This window comes from Rhinatrema bivittatum, chromosome 8 (assembly GCF_901001135.1).
Source record: "Rhinatrema bivittatum chromosome 8, aRhiBiv1.1, whole genome shotgun sequence".
Classification (NCBI taxonomy): domain Eukaryota; kingdom Metazoa; phylum Chordata; class Amphibia; order Gymnophiona; family Rhinatrematidae; genus Rhinatrema; species Rhinatrema bivittatum.
In genome coordinates, this window is record NC_042622.1 from 246,753,970 (window position 1) to 246,777,431 (window position 23,462).

The 23,462-nt window shown below is 46.1% G+C and overlaps 1 long non-coding RNA gene across 1 annotated transcript in view; it reads right to left on the reverse strand.

Annotated features, from left to right (window-relative positions):
- Positions 1-1,030: 1,030 nt before the first annotated feature.
- Positions 1,031-23,462, reverse strand: part of LOC115098131 — a 169,250-nt gene continuing 146,818 nt past the window's right edge. The window contains exons 3-4 of the long non-coding RNA XR_003858429.1: positions 1,748-1,878; positions 1,031-1,316 (exon numbers count right to left, since the gene is read on the reverse strand). This is a non-coding gene — a long non-coding RNA (uncharacterized LOC115098131). The remainder of the gene's footprint in view (positions 1,317-1,747; positions 1,879-23,462) is intronic.

A 23,462-nucleotide genomic window follows, 5' to 3' on the forward strand; every position in this document is an offset into this window, starting at 1 on the left:
TGCGAAAGTATTGTTTTTAAGATTGATAGTTCATTTTTTGACCTGTTATACTGTCCCTCATCTTTGTAAAGACCTTTTGTTTATTTCAAAGTTTTATATGTTTACTATTAATATCTACTAAAGTCTTATTGATTGGAGATTTTAATATACATATTGATTCTAAACCGCAAGGTATTTTTCAAGAATATGAGGACTTATTAGCTTCACTTCACTTGAAACAATGTATTTTTAAAACAATTCATCATGGGAAGCATATACTCATCAGGTTTTGATCTCCAATTTCCCTCCGCATCATTTTTTAATCCCTTTTACTTTCTCTTAGGGGTAGATTTTATAAAAGTACGCCCGCGCGTACTTTTGTTCGCGCACCAGGATTTTAATAGATACGCGTGTAGCTGCATGTACTTTTGTTCGTGCACCAGGATTTTTATAGATACGCGTGTAGCTGCATGTATCCTTTAAAATCCGGGGTCAGCACGCGCAAGGCTGCCCAAAATCAGCAGCCTGCACGGGCCGAGCCGCGCAGCCTTCCTCCGTTCCCTCCCGAAATCGGAGCGGCCTCGGAGGGAACTTGCCTTCCACCCCACCCCCCCAGCCCTATCTAAACCCCCTCTACCTTTGTTTTCTGGCAGGCATAACTCGCGCGTGCCAGCCAGGGAGCTGTTTCGGAGGCCTTGGCCCTGCCCCCGAATGACGCGCTGTTGCGACACGCCTCCCCAGGAAAGCACCGGGACTTACGCGCGCCGCCGAGCCTATTCAACATAGGCTCAGCGCGCGCAGGGGAAACTTGGGGCAGGTTTTCGGGGGTACGCGCGTATCTTACTAGAACTAGAAGCATCTATTTGACATAGCGTGAAAAAATTATTTTAGCTCCCAGTTTTTTTTGTTTTTTTTAATTTATAGTTTTATTAAAGCAATTAAATATGTAACACTGCATAGAACATCCTAATAAATGGATAATACTCAAGATAACAATGTTCTGTCAGTCATTTATATAATGTTTTCTATAACATCCCCTCCCAATCCCCCATTCCCCATCCCTCTTGGGACAAAGGTGGTTGATAGATAACAAAAACATACATAAGACATAGGTAAGAAAAATTCTAATATAAGATATACATTCCTGCAGTCAAGCCATTTTTTCACCCTGGCACTCCAGGCGCCGCTTCTTCTGCCAGTCCCAAAATGGTTGCCAAATCTTCAATGCCTTAACAGCATCACTGTTAGTGAACATAACTTGTGTAACCTTGAATGGACTTTTTCAATGGAAGGTACTAGATCCGTCCTCCATTCCATCGCCACTTCACAACGTGCAGCTGTAACATAAAGAAAATGAGTTTCCCTTTTCCAATTGTATATCAATGGGTAAATTTAAAAGAGCATGCTCAGGGTTAAGAGTGATCTCCACTCCTAGGATGGCCCATATAAGCTGATTAATCAATTCCCAAAACTGCATTAGCTGAGAGCAAGACCACCACATGTGAAAGAAAGTTCCCTCCAAACCACACCCCTTCCAGCAGCTGGAATCATAAGAGGAGTTAAATTTATGTATTTTAACTGGAGTACAATACCCTCGCAATAAGATCTTATAACTGTTTTCAGCTAGTTGGGAATAGGGGGATCCCCGCATAGTGTGAAAGAATATTAAATCCTAGGTCTCCTCCGGCATTGGCTTGCCCAAATCTGCTTCCCAGGCTTTCATATACGCTGGTTTATCCGTAGGGTCCTTATTAAGATAATTATATACCTGAGATATGGCCTTCTTCAGGCTGTCCGCTTGGTTGCATCAATTTTCTACTTGTGTTTTACCCAGAGCCAGATCCCATCCTACGTGAGCAGTTTGTAGAAAGTGTCTGACTTGCAAGAAGGGAACGACATCTACGGGTGAGAGGTGATATTTAGCCGTCAAAGTGGAGAAGGAAATTAAAGCCCCATCATCCCATAGCTGTCCAGAGCACCTAATACCTTTCTCTCCCTACTGCGTAAAAGGTCTGGAGTGAGCTCCCGCCAGGAAGGAACTAATGGTCTGAATATGAGAGCTATAGTAATATCTCCTTTCCCTGACCAAATGCCTCCTCCACTTCTCCCACACCATCAGTGTGGTACGGGTTGGGAGTGGAACACATTGTAAAGGTAGCCACATAGTCTTGGACTGACAAATTAAGGAACAAAGGGGCATTTTACCAATCAAAGCTTGTTCAATAGTTACCCACTGTTTCTGTTCACCACATCTATTCCAATCAAAAATGTCTCACGTTTGAGCTGCCGCGAAATACCATTTCAGGTTGGGTACTCCCAGTCCGCCTCTCAGTTTAGGTCAGTACATAACCGCCTTGGAAATCCTGGGGGGTCTTCTCTTCCAGATATACGAGAAGATGCGCCTCTGCCAGCTGTTAATTGTTAAAGTGGGTATATTGGGTATTGGTAGTGCTTGAAATAAATAACCCAGCCGAGGTAAAATATTCATCTTTACTGAGGAAATTTTACCAAACCAGGAGAGAGAGAGCTCAGACCATCTGTCCAAATCTTGAAAGATTTTATAGATAAGTGGAGGGTAATTAAGTTGAAATAGTTCAGCTGGATCTTTGCTAATATAAACCCCCATGTATTTAATCTTCAGGCCGATACAGTAAAGCGCGGCCGGGCTTGTGCACTTTTGAACGCGAATTAGACACGCATTTTAGGCGCGTAAGACGGACGCGCAATTCAGTATATGCTCTAATGTGTCCTTAGAGCGTGCTGAAAATGACACGTTACAATTAGCGCCCGCCGCATGTAGATGGAATGTTAATGGTATTTAATGACCGGATTAGCTATTCCCCTCGATACAGTAACGCTTGCCCAAAATAGCGCGTCTTTAACCTGCACATTTTCCTAGTCTTTACCCTCTATTTTTACTGCCTACCTTGACCCTGGCATTAGTGTGGTGCTGTGCTCTTGACAGTCAGTGAATATCCAACGGACAGCATCGGACAGCGTCATGGACTACATGTATATATTGGCTTTGGCAATCTTTTTCTACGGGTGAGAACGAGATTAAGAAATGCTTTGCTGGTGAATTCTAGATGGCCAATTGGAGACAACTGCCAACAGGAGAACCCGGCACAAAGACCGGAGGAGGTATGTATATGTGTTGTTTTTTAATATCCAACGGTAGCATTTTTCTGTCTGGGCGTCTCTGAGGCTCCGCGGGTCCAGCGGAGACACGGACGCCTGTACGGATGCCAGGAGAAGGACGCTGCACCCAACCTTCCTCCAGCGTCTAGAATTAGGCATCTCTGGGGCTCCGCAGGTCCAGCAGAGACACGGACGCCTGTACGAAAGCTGGGAGAAGGACGCTGCACCCGACCTTCCTCCGTCGTCTTGAATTAGGTGTCCCTGAGGCTCCGCTTCTATATTTGTTAAATGAATAATCAAGATGTATTAGGTTATGCTGATTTTCTTGTGCTGTTTTTCACGCAGGCACAGCGGGACAGAGTCGTCCGTGCACAGGACAGGGACATCGGCAGACCAGGATGGGCCATCGGCAGACCTGGACGTATCATTTGCCCACGGACAATTCTCTTTGGCATGTCCAAGCGAGATGTAGTCCAAACCTACCAGCTGAGCTCATGGGCAATCCGGTTCCTCTATGAAGATCTGCGCTGCAACCTTGAGCCCCTGGCAAATTGCCACCATGCTATGCCAGGGTTGACAAAACTTCTTGGTGCCTTAAATTTTTTGGTACCAGAAGTTTTCAAAACCCATCTGGCTCGGCACGTACAGGAGCAGGCAGCCGACCGAAGCCCAAGCTGAACCCTAAAAACGAAGCACATCTCTAGTAGCTAATGTACGTTTATGGACCTCCATCAGCTTTATGGACCTCACAAACCTTCACCTAGCACTAAACACAACCAAAACCGAACTCCTCCTCATAACACAACACCATACCTCTAAAGCCTCGATCTTTAATGACCCTGCCTTTAATGCCTTATCCTCCCAGTTATATGTTAGAGACCTCGGGGTTCTCCTGGACCAGCAGCTAAACCTAAAAAAATACATCAATTCTATTCTTAAAGAGGGTTTCTACAAGCTTAATCTCCTGAAAAAGCTTAGACCTCTCCTCCACTATCACAACTTCCGTACCGTCATTCAGACCACCCTCTCCTCCAAGTTTGATTATTGTAACTCACTTTTACTTGGCCTCCCCCAATCCACTATAAAACCCTTACAAATGCTCCAGAACTCAATAGCCAGGGTTATCACTAACACCCGAAAATCCGACCATATCACCCATATCACTCATATCACCATATCACTCAAAGACCTTCATTGGCTCCCCATCCCATTCCACATTCTCTTTAAAACCTTATCTATAATCCACAAATCCATATACTGCCATAATTCCAATTGGCTTGATCAACTTCTCCTCCTTACACACTCGGACCAACCCACCAGCTCCATCAATAACGGCACCCTCCAAATACCCTCAATCAAAAAGGCCCTTTTCACCACCACAAGAGAACGTGCCTTCTCTATCACTGGTCCTAAACACTGGAATTCCCTCCCGACAGCGATCCGGCTTGAACCATGCTCCTCCAAATTTAGAAAGAAACTGAAAACTTGGCTATTTAGACAAGCCTTCCCTGACTAGCCCTGGCACTCATCACTTATCACAACCTATACCCACCCAGAGTCTCCTCCTTTTATGAACCCCTGCTGTTTATACCTGCACTCCCTTGCCATTCTATCTCTGTTACCCCTCCAATTTTTTCTTACCTTAATCCTATCTCCCCAGTGAATATGTTAACACTGAGTCCCTTAAAACTGCTCTCCCCTGTACATATGTTATTACCAAGCCCCATTGGTATCGCTTGTTTAAGTTACAGAGTTGACCTATTTTTCCGACGCTTTTGCTGTCTCTACTGCATCATTATGACTCCAGTTCTTCCCCTGCCCCTGTTCTTTGTACTTTCCACCTATCAGTTGCTAATGTAAACCGGCATGATGTTGTACACTAATGCCGGTATATAAAAGTTTCAAATAAATAAACTATTTCCCCTAATAATTTTTGTTTTGCTGCCTGTTTACTGCGTTTAACATGAATTCCCTTCGATATTAATTTGCTTCCTAGCACTGCTTTTAAACAGTCCCATAATAGAGTAGGGTCTCCTTTATTACGTGTTTGGTATTCAGAGATATCATCTCGTAATTGCTGGCAAAATGCCTCATCAAGTAGTAGGGAGTCATTTAGTTTCCAAGAGCGGAACCCCATCATGTCAGGGCGAGTTTTACTCTCCAGGGGTGATCCGACCATGTAATTGAATTGATGCCTGACCCCCCCCCCCCCCTTTCCATCAAAGTCTTGTCTATCAGATATAGATCTATACAGGAGTAGGATTGATGGGGAGTAAAAATGGTTCCCGGCTTTTGAAGTCCTTGAAACAGCCTCTTGATTTATTTAGCATGGTTAAGAGAATTATTGATGGTTGAGGAAGTAGATACTGCCCTGTAGCATTTTCTTCAGACGATTTTGCATCCTTTTTAATTAGGAAAGCCGAGTCTTTGACATTATATTTCAACAGTGATTCCGGTCTGAATTTGTCAGTAAAAGGTGATAATGTACGGGAATCCTTTGAAGAATTGGGTAATACCAACTTAGAAAAATATACATTCCAGCTTAAAAATTCCATTTGTATTTTGGATCCTTGTCCCTTTTCCTTCTTGTATTTGTTCAGGGAAATTTTTCTTGATATTTTCAATTATTTGTATAATCGATCATTATCTGAGAATCATGTTCCCCCTATATTGAAAAGGGCAACTGTTCATCCAGTCCCCAAGTGGGTAAATGTGGATAAAGATTCTCCTGCCAGTTATCGCCTTATATCTAATTTGAGCACATTAGGTAGAATCTTAGAAAAGGTAGTTTATAGTCAATTTGCCAATTTTTTGAAAGAATAATATACTTCATCCATTTCGGTGCGGATTTAGACAGAAACACAGCACTAAAACTTTGTTGGTCTCCGTCATTATATTTACTGAGTGAATTTGATAAAGGAAGAGCTTTTATTGGTGTATATTTACATGCGTCATCTGCTTTTGACTCAGTCTCCCATCACATTTTGTTGGATTGTTTAAAGGGACTGGGTTTGAATCATATCTTTATTTGCGTGAATAGCAAGTTCTGCTTAATGGTTGTTTTTCTACTTGGTTTACAGTTCCTACTAGGGTTGCCCAGGGATCTGTTTATATAGGGGTAGATTTTCAAAGGGTTGCGCGCATAAGATACGCGCGCAACCTCTGAAAACCTACCCCTGCCTCCCCCTGCGCGCACCGAGCCTATCTTGCATAGGCTTGGCGGCGCCGCAAGCCCCGGGACGCGCGTATGTCCCGGGGCTTGAAAAAATGGGCGTTCTGGGGGTGGGGACGGGGTGCTGGCCCGGGGGGCGGGACCGAGGCCTCCAGAACAGCCACCGGGCCGGGGGATGGAGAGCCGGCGTGCGCTAGTTTACACCTGCCCGGAGGCAGGCGTAACTTCTCCAGGGGGGGTTTTAGTTAGGGCTGGGGGTGGGTTAGATAGGGGAAAGGAAGGGAAGGTGCGGGGGGTGGAAGGAAAGTTCCCTCCAAGGCCACTCTGATTTTGGAGTGGCCTCGGAGGGAACAGAGGAAGGCTGCTCAGCTCGGCGCGTGCCAGTTGCACAATTGTGCACCTCCTAGTGCGCCGACCTTGGATTTTATAACATGCATGCGGCTGCGTGCACATGTTATAAAATCAGGCGTAGATTTGTTCGCACCGGGTTGCAAGCCCGCGCGCTTGTTATAAAATCTGGCCCATAATGTATACATGCTTCCATGTATATATTCCATTGTAGAATGTATGCAGATGATATATAGTTGTATTTTCCTGTAAAGGTTTTGCTACAAGCAACTTTAAATCAGATTGCTGAGGGCCTTCAAGATATTAATACCTGGATGTGCAAAAATCATCTCAAGTTAAATGTCAATAAATTAGAACTTATTTGTTTTTCTCGAGACCCATACTGCTTGCTGTTATAAACTGATATGTTTGTGGACCCTGGATCATGGTGAGAGTTGGCTCCACCCACACGGGCTGATACAGTAAAGCGCGGCCATGGTTACCCAGTTTTTAACCCGCTTTGGACGCGCAAGGTGTACCCGCGATTCAGTATCGGCTTTTACGCGTCCTTACCGCTTGCCGAAAAGGATGCGTATCCCTTTCTGCCCGCTGCATGTATATGACATGTTAATGATCGGATTAACTATTCCCTCCGATACAGTAACGTGCGCCCAAATTATTGCCCTGTTAACCAGATTATTTACTGCGTCTTTAACCTGAATATTTACTGCCTACCCTGTCCCTGGCATTAGATGGGAGCCGCACCAGGCTAGGGTTAAACTGAACGTCTCGGAGGCTCCGGACATGGACACCTCTACGGGCACCGGAGAGATGGGCATCCGCTAGGCGTCCTGAGGCTCCGGGGTCCAGCGAAGACATGGACGCCTCTACGGACGCTTATACAGACGTCTCTACGGACGCCTATAAGGAGCCTTCCTCCTGCATCTAGAATAAGGCTGTAGTAGACGCTGAAATAAGAACACATAGCTGAGTTGAGAATACAAACTTGAGAATACAGTGTTGCAGATCCATGTATGTACTGTTAAATAATTTTTATGTGCTGCCAGCCAAACTGTACACCAGAGAATCCACAGTGTGGCATATCCATGTATGTACTGGGAAACTTGGACGTCCGGCCGGGTGCTCAAGGCAGCGGGGCCTACAGGCGGGAAGGTCCATGAACGGAAGTCGCGACTTCGTACGTCCAAGGTCGCGGCGTCCGTTCATGGACCTTCCCGCCCGTATCCGGGCGCCCATGATCGGAGGTACCGCTGCCTTGAGCGCCCGGCCGGACGTCCAAGGTCGCGGCTTGGACGTCCGGCCGGGCGCTCAAGGCAGCAGGGTCTGTAGAAAAGAACCATCCACTTACCTGGTGGAATGACATTTCAAATGACATTTGACATGATAGGTACCAGCACACCCTGGATACTGTATAGGTGCTGCATACCGCTCTATACAGTAAAATGGATTGCGAATGCCTACCGCTTCATTGTCGCGCTTTGGACGCCGCTTGGATTTGCATCTAATTTGAATACTGAATCGAGCTGTAAGTGAACCAAAATATGCGCGTGGCAAACGAGTGGGCGCCCGGCACTGCCGCACTGTTTCTTACGCGTCCTTACTGTATCGGCCTGACAGGGAGGAGCCCAGTGGGGACTCACCATGATAGGCTTGGCCTGAGCTGAGATAGACACAGTAGCAAGATACTTTATTATACTGGAAATGCTAAGGAATCCCACCAAGTGGGAGAGAGAGACATAGTCCAGAGTAAAAGGTAGCTCTATGATGATAACCCCGGTAGTGCCCGCAGGACGGGGTACGCGGGGGAATGCCTCCACAGATGGAACTTCTCTAGTAGATCCGGTAGTGGGCCGCAGCGCGGGGTACGCCGAGAATCACAGGAGAGTGGTTGAGAGTAGAGCAGGAGGTCCATAGAGCTGAATGAAGGATGGTATTCACTCTGAAGTATGCCAGGAAGGTTTCTGAAATGATCGCGGTAGTGGCCTGAGGCACAGGGTACACCGGAGGTTCCAACAGCATCAGAAAGTGAACTCACAAGGCTGAACCAGATGCACCCAGAGTAGATGGAGAATGTCTCTAGGCAGGAAGGCCCTCCGAGGAGCGGATAGTCTGAACGTAACAAGGCCCTCGAGGAGTGGGTTCCTAAGGCATTCGGTCTCTGAGTCAGGAAGGTTCAGTAAAGCAAAGCATCACCAAAGGGTTGGAATTAAGCAGGAAGGAAGTCCTTGCTAACTCATAGGTAGCTTGGTTGGCAAGGTTAAATACACGTTGGCAGATGACGTCATGCGGAGGGGACACCCCCGAGGTTCCCGCCATGATGTGTATAAGATGGAGCTTGGCATGCTCGTCTTAGGTGATCCCCGATTCAAGATGGTGGATGAGCTTGCCCAAGCTGTCCCAGGAACGCCGAGAAGAGTGGCATAAAGAGGCAGAGGTTGCCAAGTGTCCAAGATTCACTGAAGCAGGAAAAAAGGAGGTGAGCAACAGAGGTCGCAGCCGTCTGCGACCGGGCGCAACACTTGCAAAATCAGAATGTTGACTCTCATACGATTTTAGGAAAGAATGCATTTTTCAAACCTGTTGTATGGAATCTTGATTTCCTTTTTGACTCTCAACTATGATTCCGGCCCCAAATCCACCAAGTTTTATGAGTGGGTTTTTATAAATTGCCTTTACTTTGACATTTATGATTTGTTTTAGATGAAGATTTTCGGACTATCATACAATTTTTTTGTGATTACTATTTTTGACTATTGTAATGTATTATTGTTTGGGCTTCTGGCCTCTACAATTTGCCCTCTCCAACTATTGCAGAATTCCTGTGGCCGGTTGATTTTTGGGGCCCATAGATGGGACCATGTATTCCCGCTATTATTTAAACTTCATTGGTTGCCCAATAATAAGCGCATTGAGCTCAAACTGTTGATGTTAGTTTTTAAGGTTTTAAAGGTTGATAGTCCGTCTTATTATTGGAACTTTTAAAAAGATATTTGCCTATTCGGAACCTGCGATCCCAAAGTAAATTGTTACAGCAGGTACCCACTATAAAGCAAGCATGACTAATGGAAACCTGTAAATGAGCTTTTTTTGTTATAAGACCTTTGTTGTGGAATGCCCTTCCAGATTCATTGAGAAACATTCATAATATCTTAACATTTCATAAGCAACTTGACTCATTTATTTCTGCAAAATTAATTATGTCCAAAGATGCAGTGTTGGATAACCTATTATAGCCATTAAAATTGTTTTAATTTATATTATCTGTTTATTATTATGTTTTAATGTAATTGATGTTGTTATAATCTGCCCAACATAGATATCCATTATGGGCAGAATATAAATATTTTTAAATAAATAAATAATGAATAATTATTCCCCCACAAGATCTCAAAGCAATGTATATTATATGAGATAAACTACATCAATCCAGCACTGCATGTGCTGTATCTGGGTTGTACCTTCAAACTGCTCTTTCTAGGTTTTCTGTTCTCGTCAGTGTACTTGCATGTCCCTCTTGTGGTGGATGAGCAGAAAAACATGTTCTACTCTACAAAGGGCAATTTTATAGCAGCCTGCGTAGACTGAAGTCTGCATGTAGAAAGTGTATTCAGACTTCAGCCTGAATTTTCAAAGCGGACTTACACGTATAAGTCCTCTTTGAAAATGAGTGTGTGTATGTGAAATCCGCACACACATTAACACCTCTTTGAGAGTAGGTGCAAACATGTACACGTATATTTATATACATACTTTTCAAAATTAAGTGTATTAAGTATGTGAATAAATTGTATTCCTGCCCCAAGTCTACCCTCTACAATGCCTCCTTCTAGTATGCGTAAAAGCAGGCATGAAATCACTTTTGCATGTACTTTTACACATATAATCCCAGGCAATTTTTAAAAGCCTATGTACATAAAACTGGGTTTTATGCAAGTAAATGCTTTTGAAAATCAGGCTCACATATTGTAGGCAATTACACATGACTCATACAACCACCTGAGAAGCTTTTTTTTTTTTTTTTTTTACAAATTGGGAATATGATATATTTCAAAGTTAACCCCTAAAGTCATGCAAATAATTTCAAATTTGGATAAATTAAATTTTTAGATTTAAAGAGCCAATATTCAAAATTAAACTTATTCGTGCTACCGAATAATCATATATAAGTCTTTGCTTAACTGATAGCAGGTCTAACTTATCCAATTAAGTCTGAATATCTGCAAAGGTACCAAAGGTAGGCGTTAATTTCTCTCGGCACAGGGAAAATGTACAGAAAAGCAGTAAAAACTGCTTTTCTGTACACCCTCCTCCGACTTAATATCATGGTGATATTAAGTCGGAGGTCCCAAAAATAATCAAAAATTAAAAAAAAAAAATTTTTAAATCGGCCCATGGCTCGCGGGTTGAAAACCGGACACTCAATTTTGCTGGCGGCCGGTTTCCGAACCCGTGGTGTCAGCAGGTTTGAGAACCGACGCCGGCAAAATTGAGCGTCGGCTGTCAAACCTGCTGACAGCCGCCGCTCCTTATTATTAGGTAATATGCTATAGTCTCAGGAACACAGACAACTTAAATGCTCAGACATCACACAGAAACATGCATTTCACTAAACTGACACACAAATTCATTCATTGCATTCTTCAGGTGTCATGACACACACATAACACAATAAAGACAAACAACAATTAACATATTTGAGCTCAAAAAGTATTTGGATCGATCCATAATAAAACAAAAATCAGGATTAAAATTAAAATAGATCTATTAAAAAATTGAAAAGGAATCAAACTGGAAAAAACTGTAACCGCCATCTTCCATGGAACAGAGACAGATGTGCTTTGTGTCTTGGTACCCTGGAAAAACATCTAGCACTCCTGTCCAAAAAGAGGCGCTAGGGATGCGCTAGTGTCCCTAGCACCTCTTTTTACCGCGGGCCCTAATTTGAATAAATTTTTTTTCTGAATCGCGCGCACAGGAGAGCAGGCGCTCGCCTGCTCTCCCGCGATTTTTACTGTATCGGCCTGTAACGTAAGGGAGTTATCCATACCCTTCAGACCCTCCTATATGGAGATTTTGATTGGATGACTAAGGGCTATTTAGCCCAGCCATTTTAACACTCAGTGGGGGCAGAGTGTTTCAGTTAGAGAGAGCAGCTACAGAGAGAACATGTATTTTTTCCATACTCTGGTAGGGCTTCCCAGCCTTGCTCAAAGGAGTTTTCTTTTAGAAGCGATATCTCACCGTGAACTCCCTGCCAGAGGGTCCTTTTTATAATTTACAGTGAGACAGACTTTTAAGCCTGATATCCTTTTGGGGCAAGGAGGCTCTCTTCAGGGGACCAAAGATCTGTATAGCCTACTCTGCTCACTAGGCAGGCAAGCACCAGTGATGGATCCTGCTGCAAGAAACAGTGAGGGCAGAGAAGCTATCCAGATTGACAAAGTAATTTTTGAACTATAGAGTAGTGGGGAGGTTTTTGGATCCCCCCTTCCCCACTGGGATTGCAGTGCTGTGAATAGCGTGGTCCCCAGATTTTTCCACCAGAGAAATCATCTAAATAACAGCTAAAGAGACTGAACAACTGAATCCAAGGAAGAGCAAGAGAAGGAGATCCCATCTGGATTTCCCCTCAAAGAAACAGGACAGGCTGGGTGTTCATGGGAGAGAAGATTTTTAAAGGTAGAATTTTTGCAAAGCACTAGGTTTCCCACAGCACAGCTGCTGGGAGAGTAAGCGCATTTAAAATCACCATGAGTTCAAGGGGGTCACGTGATGCAGCAGTGGTGAGAGGATGTGCTTTCTGGAGCTCTGGGTGTCCGATCTTTATTAATCCTCTTCATCTGTGTATTTTTGTGGCTGCAGGATTTTCAAAGAGGCAGATCACCTTTCTATGTCGATTACTACTTTTATGCAGAAATCCCCGATGCTTATGCCAGCAAAGTTCGTGAGAAAAGACAAGGAGAAGGGGAAGCCTGGAGCTGAAAAAATGGCCGCTGATCCATCTATGGCTCATAAAGATAGCGTGGCTGCTATGACGGTCTCCAACATTGTAGTGGCAATCACCAGTACGACGGAACAGCTTGTAGACCTTAAAAAATCATTTACTGATCTTGGGCCCCGTCTGGATTTGCTGGAGGGCCGAGTGGTGGTTGTCAAGGCCGACACGCTTGCGGCAAGAGTACGTCTTCATATGTTGAAAACCCAAATGGCTGCCTTAGAGGACAAGATGGATGACCTGGAAAATAGGTCGTGGAGAAATAACCTCCATTTCGTGGGGTTCGCTAAGTCAATTGATGAAAAGATTCTAGCAGTGATATTATCAAATTGGTTACCGGCCACCCTGGATTTACCAGCGACTGCTAGGCCGCTTTTGATTGAACGATTGGGACCGTACAAAGCTGGCAATAATCGCCCACTTGTGGTGACTGCGAGGCTGCTCAACTTTGCTCAGAAGCAACAGATCTGGCAGGCATATTGCAGAAAGCAAGAAGTGCATTATGACAACCGGGAGATCAAAATCTTTCAAGATTACGCAATTGCAGTGTCTACTAAGAGAAGAGAATTTACTTCAATTTGTTCATTGTTGGTGGCCCTGAATATTCATTTTACTTTGCAATATCCGGCACAGCTGCGCATCTGGTATGATGGCAAGCAGCATGGTTTTGAGAAAGCTGAAGCTGCCAAATGTTTTGTGGATTCGCTCAGTACCTGAACTAGTGCTTTTTGTCTGCACAACTAGTGTTTTTCTCTCTGGTTCCAGATGACATTACTTTTCACAGTGAAGGTTTGCTTTGTGGTTCTTGGCCTCTGTTGGGGCAGGTGATCTGCTTGCACATTCATTTATTTCTCTTGCTTGGATGGGTTACACTGCTCATATACTTTTTCATAATAAAGTGGTATTGGACTTTTTTCTATTAGTTCATTTGTTTATTGCAGTGTTTGTTTCTTGTCTAGCAGAGGACAAGACACCCAGGCCAGATGTTACGTGCCCTTCAGTTCTCTAGAAAAGGAAAACATTTCTGAGTTGGTTTTGGCTTTGGGGCATGAGAGTGGATATATTTGGGTGTGTCTTACTCATGCTACTTATATTAGGGTTGGGGGGGTGGGGGATGGAAGTTGGGTGGGAAGTTGCCTCGAGATTTTGTGGGCTGTGTCTCTGGCTGCTCTGAGATCTATGTGTGGATTTATTCATGGTATACTGGTTATTTTTCACAGATTCCCTTGGAATTTGCTGCATATGTTTGGGATAATATAGACTGTGTTAAATGTTATGTCTGGGTGTGGGAGGAGTGTCTTTTCTCACTTTCACTATGTGATAAGGGGACCCTTCGTGAGTGGAGGTCTGATTGGGATGGGGGCAGCTGTTATCATCATGTCTAAGTTGTATGCATGATGGCTGACACTTTACTGTATGTCTCTTGGAATGTGTCTGGCTTAGGCTCTCCCATTAAGCGGGAAAAGGTTTTGACTCATCTCAACAGGTTGCAGTGCAGTGTGCACTGCTGCAAGAAACACATTTGATGGGTACTGAGCATCTTAAATTGCGTAGAAGGGGGTTCAATCAAATTTTTCTTCACATCAGGGTCTACTAAGCGTAGTGGGGTGGCCATCCTCCTTCACAAAAAAGTCTAATTTATCTAGGAAAATACCTATTGGGATAGCGAGGGGAAGATATATCATTGTTTAGGGGAAGTTATTTGGTAAATCATTGATACTTGCCTCGATCTATACTCCAAATTGCTATTCTCATTCTTTCTTCACTGACTTTATCACCCAGGTATCTCAGTGTGGGTCAGCGCTGAAGATATTGGGAGGGGACTTCAGTTGTGTTGGGGATGCTCAGTTGGATAAGTGTACTTCAGCAAAAGTACTGTTAGGGTTTGTGGGCCCTGGGCCGAGGTGAGAGGTGATACCGCCCATGGGGAGGAGCCCTGTGAGCCTCACCGTCGGGAGCCAAGGTCTCAGCTGCTGGGTGTGAAGGACAGCAAGTACTGGAGAGAGAGAACGAGAGAGAGCGATACTGCCCATGGAGCGGAGAGTGTAGTAGAAAAGTCACACAGACACAGAAGTGTCACGGAGTCTGTGAAGTAGGGTATACCCAAAAAAGGATTCCTCTGTAGAGATGATACGGCAATGGTCCGCAAAGCAGGGTACACCGGTGAGGGTCCTCAGTAGAGATGATACAGCAATGGTCCGCAGAGCAGGGTACATCAATGAGGGTTCCTCAATAGAGATGATACAGTAGTGGTCCACAGAGCGGGGTACACCGAAGAGGGTTCCTCAGTAGAGATGATACGGTAGTGGTCCGCAACCGGAGTACTCACAGTAGAGATGCGATGGTTCCAGAAGAAGCCCCGGGGAACAGGGCAGGCAGCGGTCCTAGGTGTAAGGCCTTCTGAGAAGCGGATAGCCAGAGACAAAGAAAGGGCCCCCGAGAAGTGGGTACCCAGGACATCTCACACCGAGGAAGCAGGAGCAGATGTCCGTAGAGAGCGAAGTGGATTCAGCAATGAGGGAACTCGTTGCCAGTTCGTAGGCAGACAGGACCAGCCGGCTTAAGAGTCGATGGAGAAAGACGTCATCCAGGGGGGACGCCCCAGAGGTTCCCGCCATGACGTGCATAAGGCTGGCCTGGAAGCGCGCACGCGCCTAGGGAACCCCAACAGCAAGATGGCAGTCAGCAGCGTCCACGCCGTCCAGGGAGGCCCGGGAACAGGGGTGGGCAGGCCGGCGATAGCTGGCGGAGGCCGCAAGTCCACCCAATGGAGCCAGTGCAGTGAGGCAAGAGGTGAGCAACAGCGGTCGCAGCTGTCTGCGACTGACGGGCGTAACAGTATCCCCCTTTTAGGGCCCCTCCCCGGATTTTGAGCTTTCTTGGGTGAGAAACATGGAACTGCTTGATCAGTTCTTTGTCAAGGATATTGACTGCAGGCTTCCAGCTGTTCTCTTCTGGACCAAATCCTTCTCAAGAGATCAAATATTCCTATCACTTCCCCTGCTTCCTCACTTCCAGGATGTCCTGTACTTCATATGTGATGTCCTCCTCTGATGCCAGAGGTTGAGGCTCAGGAGGTTTCTTGGAGAACTTGGACAAGATGAGAGGCTTTAATAGTGAGATGTGGAAGGCATTATGAATCTTGAGCGATGTAGGTAGGTGAAGACTGTAAGTGACCGGACCCAGCCAACGAAATACAGCAAAAGGCCCGATGTATCTGGGAGCGAAGCATACTGAAGGCAGTTTCAAGCAAAGAAAGCAAGTGTTGAGCCACACTTTGTCTCCAGGGTTAAACTGTGGAGCTGCCCGATGATAGGCATCGTAGAACTTCTTTGACTTCTGGGCGGCTTGCTGTAGAAGTTGTTTGGTGTGCTCCCAAAGTTGATGTAATTCTTGTGCAGAAGCCTGCGCCACTGAAGAAGACACAGACAGAGGTAGTGGAAGAGGAGGCAGAGGCTGGCGTCCGTATATTATTTGAAAGGGTGATGACCCGGTAGATGCAGACTGGTGGGAGTTCAAGGCGAACTTGGCCCAGGGTAGTAAGTCGGACCAGTCATTCTGCCGAGAGTTCACATACGCCCGAAGAAATTGTTTCAGGGTTCAGTTCGTCCTCTCTGACTGACCATTGGCCTGCGGATGATAGGCCGATGTGAGGTCCAAGGCGATATCGAATTTTTTACATAGAGACCTCCAAAATTTGGCCGTAAATTGAACGCCTTGATCAGAGAGTATATGTCTCGGGAGTCCGTGGAGGCGAAAGATGTGGCGAATGAACAATTTTGCTAATTCCGGGTCTGAAGGAAGACCAGGTAATGCTACAAAGTGAGCCATCTTCAAAAATTGGTCCACGGTAACCCAAATGGTGTTGTTGCCACTGGAAGGAGGTAGGTTCACAATGAAATCTGTGGCTATGTGTGTCCACGGCTCACTAGGTGCAGGAAGAGGTTGTATGAGACCCCAAGGTCGGCCCGTCGGCGGCTTCTGACGAGCGCAAGTGGGACATGATTCCACATATGCTTGAGCGTCTTTCTTCATGGTTGGCCACCAATAGAATCTCTGGAGAATGGAAAGAGTTCTAGCTTGACAAGGGTGACCTGACAGCAAGGGATCATGCACCCAGCGGAGGATTTTCCTTCGAAGTGGTCGGGGAACCACCGTCTTCCCAGATGGCACTGTGAGTGTGGTGGAGAGGAAAACTTTAGTTGGATCAATGATGTGCCGTAGAATATCCGGAACATCTTCTGTGGTGAAAGAACGAGGAGTGCATAAGCTCGAGCATTCTTATTAGCTGGACGGTATCGTAGTAGGAAATTGAACCGAGTAAAAAAGAGAGACCAGTGGGCTTGTCTGTGATTAAGGCGTTGAGCATGGTGCAGGTACTCGAGGTTCTTGTGGTCCGTATATACCGTGATCTGGTGCTGCGCTCCCTCGAGCCAGGGACTCCACTCCTCGAAGGCCAGTTTAATCGCCAATAATTCCTTGTCCCCGATTCCATAATTATGCTCAGCCGAGGAGAAGTGCCAGGAGAAAAAAGAGCACGGGTGCAAGGTGTGATTGGCTGAATGCTGGCTGAGTACCGCTCCAACACCGATGTCTGAAGCGTCTACTTTGATGATGAAGGGTCGTCGGGGGTTGGGGTGACGCAAGCATGGTTCTTGTAGGAACGCCTCCTTGAGCTCCTGGAAGGTGATCAAGGCCTCGGGCGCCCACTGAGAGGGATTGGCTCCCTTACAAGTCATGGCTGTGAGTGGGGAGGTCAGTATTAAGTAATGATGGATGAACGATCTGTAGTAGTTCTTAAAACCAAGAAATCTTCGGAGCGCTTTAAGGCCCGTTGGTTGAGGCCAATCGCGAATACTCTTGGTCTTCTGTGGATCCATCTGGAAACCCTGGCTCGAGACCACATAGCCTAGAAAAGGGACAGTCTCCTGGTCGAAGGAACATTTCTCCAACTTGGCGTATAACTGGTTGTCCCTTAGGCGTTGCAAGACATTGGTGACGTCCTGGTGATGGCTCTGGAGATCTTGTGAAAATACCAGGATGTCATCCAGGTAAACCACGACGCAACTGTAGAGCATGTCTCTGAAGATCTTGTTCATCATATTCTGAAATACCGCTGGAGCGTTGCAAAGGCCAAACAGCATTAGCAGGTATTCAAAATGGCCGTCGCGGGTGTTAAATGTGGTATTCCATTCATCGCCCTGGCGTATCTTGACCAAATTGTAAGCTCCCCTGAGGTCCAATTTGGTAAATATCTTGGCCCCCTGGAGCCTGTCAAAAAATTTAAAGATTAATGGCAAAGGGCAACGGTCCTTCTGGGTAATCTCGTTTAAGCCGCGGTAATCTATGCACGGCCAGAGGGAGCTGTCCTTTTTCCCCACAAAAAAGAATCCTGCTCCAGCAGGAGATTTGGAAGGCCGAATGAAGCCTTTTGCCAAATGTTCTTGTATATATTCAGACATGGCCTTTGTCTCTGTTAGTGAAAGTGGGTAGACCCTTCCATGGGGAGGCTCAGTGTTAGGCAGTAAGTTTATAGTACAATCGAATGAGCAGTGAGGAGGTAGGGTGTCCACAGCTTTCTTCAAAAATACATCCGCGAAGGAGGAGTACTGCAGTGGAAGACCCGGAAGGGACGTCGTAATAGCTAGGCAAGATATCGGGGGCAAGACCGCCAAGCACTTTTTATGGCAGGAGTCGCCCCATTGGGACAATTGCAGAGTGCTCCAATTGAATTGCGGTGTGTGTAGTTTTAACCACGGCAGTCCAAGGACCACAGGGTGTATAGCCTTGTCTAGTACCAGAAAGGAAATGGTCTCCATGTGCAGAGATCCAGTGCGAAATCAAATGGGGATCATAGAGAAGGTAACTTCGCCTGGTAATGGTTCGCCATGAATGGAGGAGAGCAGTAATGGCACTGGCATATGGACGGTGGGAATCTGAAGGTGTTCCACAAGTTGTCTTAGGATAAAATTCCCACCAGCCCCGGAGTCCACCAATGCCAGGGTGTGAAATTCCTGAGCATCTGAATTAATTGAGACAGGCAGAGTTAACGGAGGAGAGGGTGATGTCAGGCCTAGGAGAAGTCGTCCGGCAGAACCTAGGCCTGGGAGTTTCCTGGACTGAGTAGACAGGAGGGTACCACATGACCCGGTTGACCACAATACATGCAAAGACCAGGTCTTTGACGATGATGCTTTTCCTTCGAGGATAAATGACTACGGCCCATTTGCAACGATTCCTCCTCCTCAGTGCTTTGGGTAGTAGCAGTCTGAGTGGACAATGTCAGGCGAATGCGTAGAGCACCTGAAGCCATCCTTTTGGATCCTCTGGCCTTGTGCGAATGCTCACGAAGTTGGCGGTCAATCTGACTGGCGAGGTCTATAAGAGAGTCCAATGCCTCAGGGAGTTCTCGTGCTGCTAATTCGTCCTTGATATGCGGGCTCAGACCTTCGAGGAATATAGCACGCAGGCAACCCAGGTCCCAGTGCAATTCAGACGAGACAGTCCTAAATTCAATGACATAATCAGTCAGCGATCTGGAACGGTGTTGCAGATGCAGGAGCGTAGACCCGGAGATGGCTTTTCAGCCTGGGTCGCAAATACGGAGGGAAATAAGGCGAGGAAGCCCGGCAGGTCCTGGAGGATCGGATCCATTCGCTCCCAAAAAGGTGATGTCTAGGCCAACGCTTTTCCATTCAGAAGGGATAAGATGTATGTTGTCTTGGAAACTACATCAGGCAAAAATGCAGGTTATAAGGAAAAGTGCATATTGCACAGGTTCAAGAAGCCCCTACACAACAAGGGGTCACCTGCGAAACAAGGGGTTGCCGGTAAATGCACTGTAGGTTGGAATGGTGACGCATGTGAAGCGGGGCTTTGCTTGGCAGGCATCGAGGCGGAGTCCAGCCGATTACTCAATTGATTTATGGCGCTAGCCAGAGTCTCCAGAATCTTTTGCTGTTTTGTAATTCGCTGGGCCAGGCCAGGGATGACCTGGAGCGCCAAGACCTGTGCCGGGTCCATGGACTTGGCAATCTGTTAGGGTTTGTGGGCCCTGGGCTGAGGTGAGAGGTGGTACCGCCCATGGGGGAGAAGTTCCGTGAGCCTCACTGTTGGGAGGCGAGGTCTCAGCTGCTGGGTGTGAAGGACAACAGGTACTGGAGAGAGAGAGCGACACTGCCCACGGAGTGGGGAGTGTCATAGGAAAGTCACACAGACCCAGAGGTGTCACGGAGTCTGTGAAGTAGGGTATACCCAAAAGAGGATTCCTCTGTAGAGACGATACGGCAATGGTCCGCAGGGTGGGGTACACCGGTAAGAGTCCGCAGTAGAGATAATATGGCAATGGTCCGCAGAGCGGAGTACACAGATGAGGGTTCCTCAGTAGAGATGATACAGTAGTGGTCCGCAGAGCAGGGTACACCGAAGAGGGTTCCTCCATAGAGAAGATATTTATTTATTTTTATTTTATTTTAAATCTTTTCTATACCGTCGTTTGGTGGGGACCGTCACAACGGTTTACATTAAGGCACATAAAAGTAATAATGCTGCAATTTGTCTGATTACAAAAGTGCCATAAGGTTCGGTAACATAGTTAGTGATCAATATTAAATGTTAAATGTAATGAATCTTGTCCAGGTCTCTATCTCGGTTTTGATTACAGAATTAACTTTAAAATTGTGACTGTCTTTTAAAAACTACACATTTAGTTAATACAGCAATGTGTGTGGGTGTTTTATTGTTCGTGCTTTGCTCGTCCCTGGTTTCTATTCACCCTTCTCTTTCTGAAAAGCTTGTTTAAAAAGCCAGGTTTTTAAACCTTTTCTAAAGGTTTTGCTGTCTCTTTGTAATCTTAAATCTAGGGGCAAGGAATTCCATAGTATGGGTCCTGCCAGTGATAGTGCTCTCTCTCGTACTTGTGTTAGTCTTGCGGTTTTGACTGATGGAATAGTTAGGAGTGCTTTGTTTGCTGACCTTAGGTTTCTGTTAGGGACGTGTACACGGAGGGCTATATTTAACCAGTCTGCATGTTCGTTATGTATTAACTTATGTATGGTGCACAGTGTTTTGTATTGTATTCTTTGTTCTATGGGAAGCCAGTGTAATTCAGCCAATGTTTCAGTGATGTGATCTCTTTTACTTTTGCCAGTTAAAATTCTTGCAGCTGAGTTTTGCAGAACCTGCAATGGTCTTAGTGAGGTGTATGGAAGACCTAGTAGAAGTGCATTACAATAATCAGTGCTTGCAAATATTAATGCTTGTAGCACTAATCGAAAGTTAGCAGTTGTCAGAAGTGGTTTAAGTCTCCTGAGGACCATGAGTTTATTTATTTATTTAGGATTTTTATATACCGACATTCTCAATACAAATATCAAATCAGGTCGGTTTACATAGAACAAAACTGTCGCGGTTAAGGCGTTACATTAAACAGAGTTTCTGAACATAAGAACATAATTATTAAATATTAAATATTAAATAGACAACAATAACTCGTCAAAATAACGTGAATAAATGTAGGGAATAGCTAAAAAAGAGGGTAGGCTACATAGGGATATACAGGTAACGGAGAACAGTGTTGATGGGCAAAAAACATGAGTAATACATGAGCTAGAGAACTAATGTATCAACAAAGGAGTCTTTTCAAAACACGTGGGCTGTCCAGATCGCATATAAGGAACCTTTGTAATTGTATCTGATACGTCTTTGTGATGTGTGAGGGCGGAGTTGCGAGTTTAGATTTAGGTGGGCGATGCCCATAATATCCTTGTGGATCATTGATAATGTTTTGAAGGTAATTCTGGCTTTTATAGGAAGCCAGTGAAGGCTGTGCAGAATTGGTGTGATGTGGGCTCTTTTATTTGTGTTGGTGAGTAACCTCGCTGCAGCGTTCTGCACCATCTGTAGGGGTTTTGAAGATAAGGCCAGAAGACCTTATCTTATACACTAAGGGGCGGATTTTAAAAGGAGCGCGAATAGCCTACTTTTGTTTGCGCTCCAGGCGCAAACAAAAGTACGCTGGATTTTAGTAGATACGCGCGGAGCCGCGCGTATCTGCTAAAAACCTGGATCGGCGCGCGCAAGGCTATGGATTTTGTATAGCCGGCGCGCGCCGAGCCGCGCAGCCTACCCCCATTCCCTCCAAGGCCGCTCCGAAATCGGAACGGCCTCGGAGGGAACTTTCCTTTGCCCTCCCCTCACCTCACCTTCCCCTCCCTTCCCCTACCTAACCCACCCGCCCGGCCCTGTCTAAACCCCCCCCTTACCTTTGTCGGGGGATTTACGCCTCCCAGAGGGAGGCGTAAATCCCCGCACGTCAGCGGGCCTCCTGCGCGCCGGGACGCGACCTGGGGGCGGGTCCGGAGGGCGCGGCCACGCCCCCGGGCCGCCCCGGGCCGTAGCCACGCCCCCAGGCCCGCCCCCGGAACGCTCCCGACACGCCCCGAAAACGCCACGCGGTTCGGGCCCGCCCCCGACACGCCCCCCGACACGCCCCCTCCGAAAACCCCGGGACTTACGCGAGTCCCGGGGCTCTGCGCGCGCCGGTAGGCCTATGTAAAATAGGCTTACCGGCGCGCAGGGCCCTGCTCGCGTAAATCCGCCCGGTTTTGGGCGGATTTACGCGAGCAGGGCTCTGAAAATCTGCCCCTAAGAGTTTAGTGTATCTTATACACTAAGAGTTTAGTGTATCCTTCCCTTACTTTTAGAGATATGTGTTGTTTTAAGCTTAGTTCAGTGTCAATTATTACTCCTAGATTCCGTACTTTCTCTGCAAGTATTATTTGTTGGTTATTTTTTAGTGTGATTGGGTTTTGTTTGATTTCCATATTTTTTCTTTCTAAATGTAAGAATTCTGTCTTCTCTATATTGATTACTAATTCCATTTGGTTTAGTAGCTGTTTAATGATATCTAGATACATGTTGGCTAAGTCTAATGTTTTCTCGATTGTATCATCAATGGGTAAAATTAATTGGATATCGTCAGTGTATATGTAGTGTGTGATTCCCAAACCAGCTAGCAGGTGGCATAGAGGTAGCAAGTATATGTTGAAAAGTGTGGCAGAAAGGGCAGATCCTTGTGGTACTCCTGTTTGAAGGTTTATTTTTTCTGATATAGGGCCTCATTTTCCAAGGAGTTACCGCGCGGGATAAATTCGCAAATCGCGATAACACGGCTAATAGCTACAACCCTTTCGTTTGCGTTACATACTGCGCTAGAGGGCAGTAAAGGTTTATCGCGGTGCACGACATTTCCGGACAGCTTATTGAGAGAGAGAGAGAGAGAGAGAGAGAGAGAGAGAGAGAGAGAGAGAGAGAGAGATGAGGAGAGAGGAGAGAGAGAGAGTGAGAGAGAGAGAGGAGAGATGAGAGAGAGAGAGAGAGAGAGAGAGAGAGAGAGAGACTTCCTATAATGCCTATGCCCTAGACAAGTATTTGTATCCCTATGGGAGGGCCACCTAGTAACTCGAGGTGGGGATTAGGTATGAGCATAGGGGGTTGGGGGCCACTTTCGCATTCAACATGAGACCTACGGAAAGAACAGTGGTCTCTAGTGAAGATTTGCTGGCCGTCGGAGTGAGGACACTCACTCCAAGAAAAGATTTGGGCAACGTTCTCTCAACCTAGCTTGAGAGACCACTGTTCTTTCCGTAGGTCTCATGTTGAATGCGAAAGTGGCCCCCAACCCCCTACGCTCATACCTAATCCCCACCTCGAGTTACTAGGTGGCCCTCCCATAGGGATACAAATACTTGTCTAGGGCATAGGCATTATAGGAAGTCTCTCTCTCTCTCTCTCCCCCCCCCCCCCCCCCCCCCCCGCCTGCAGGATACT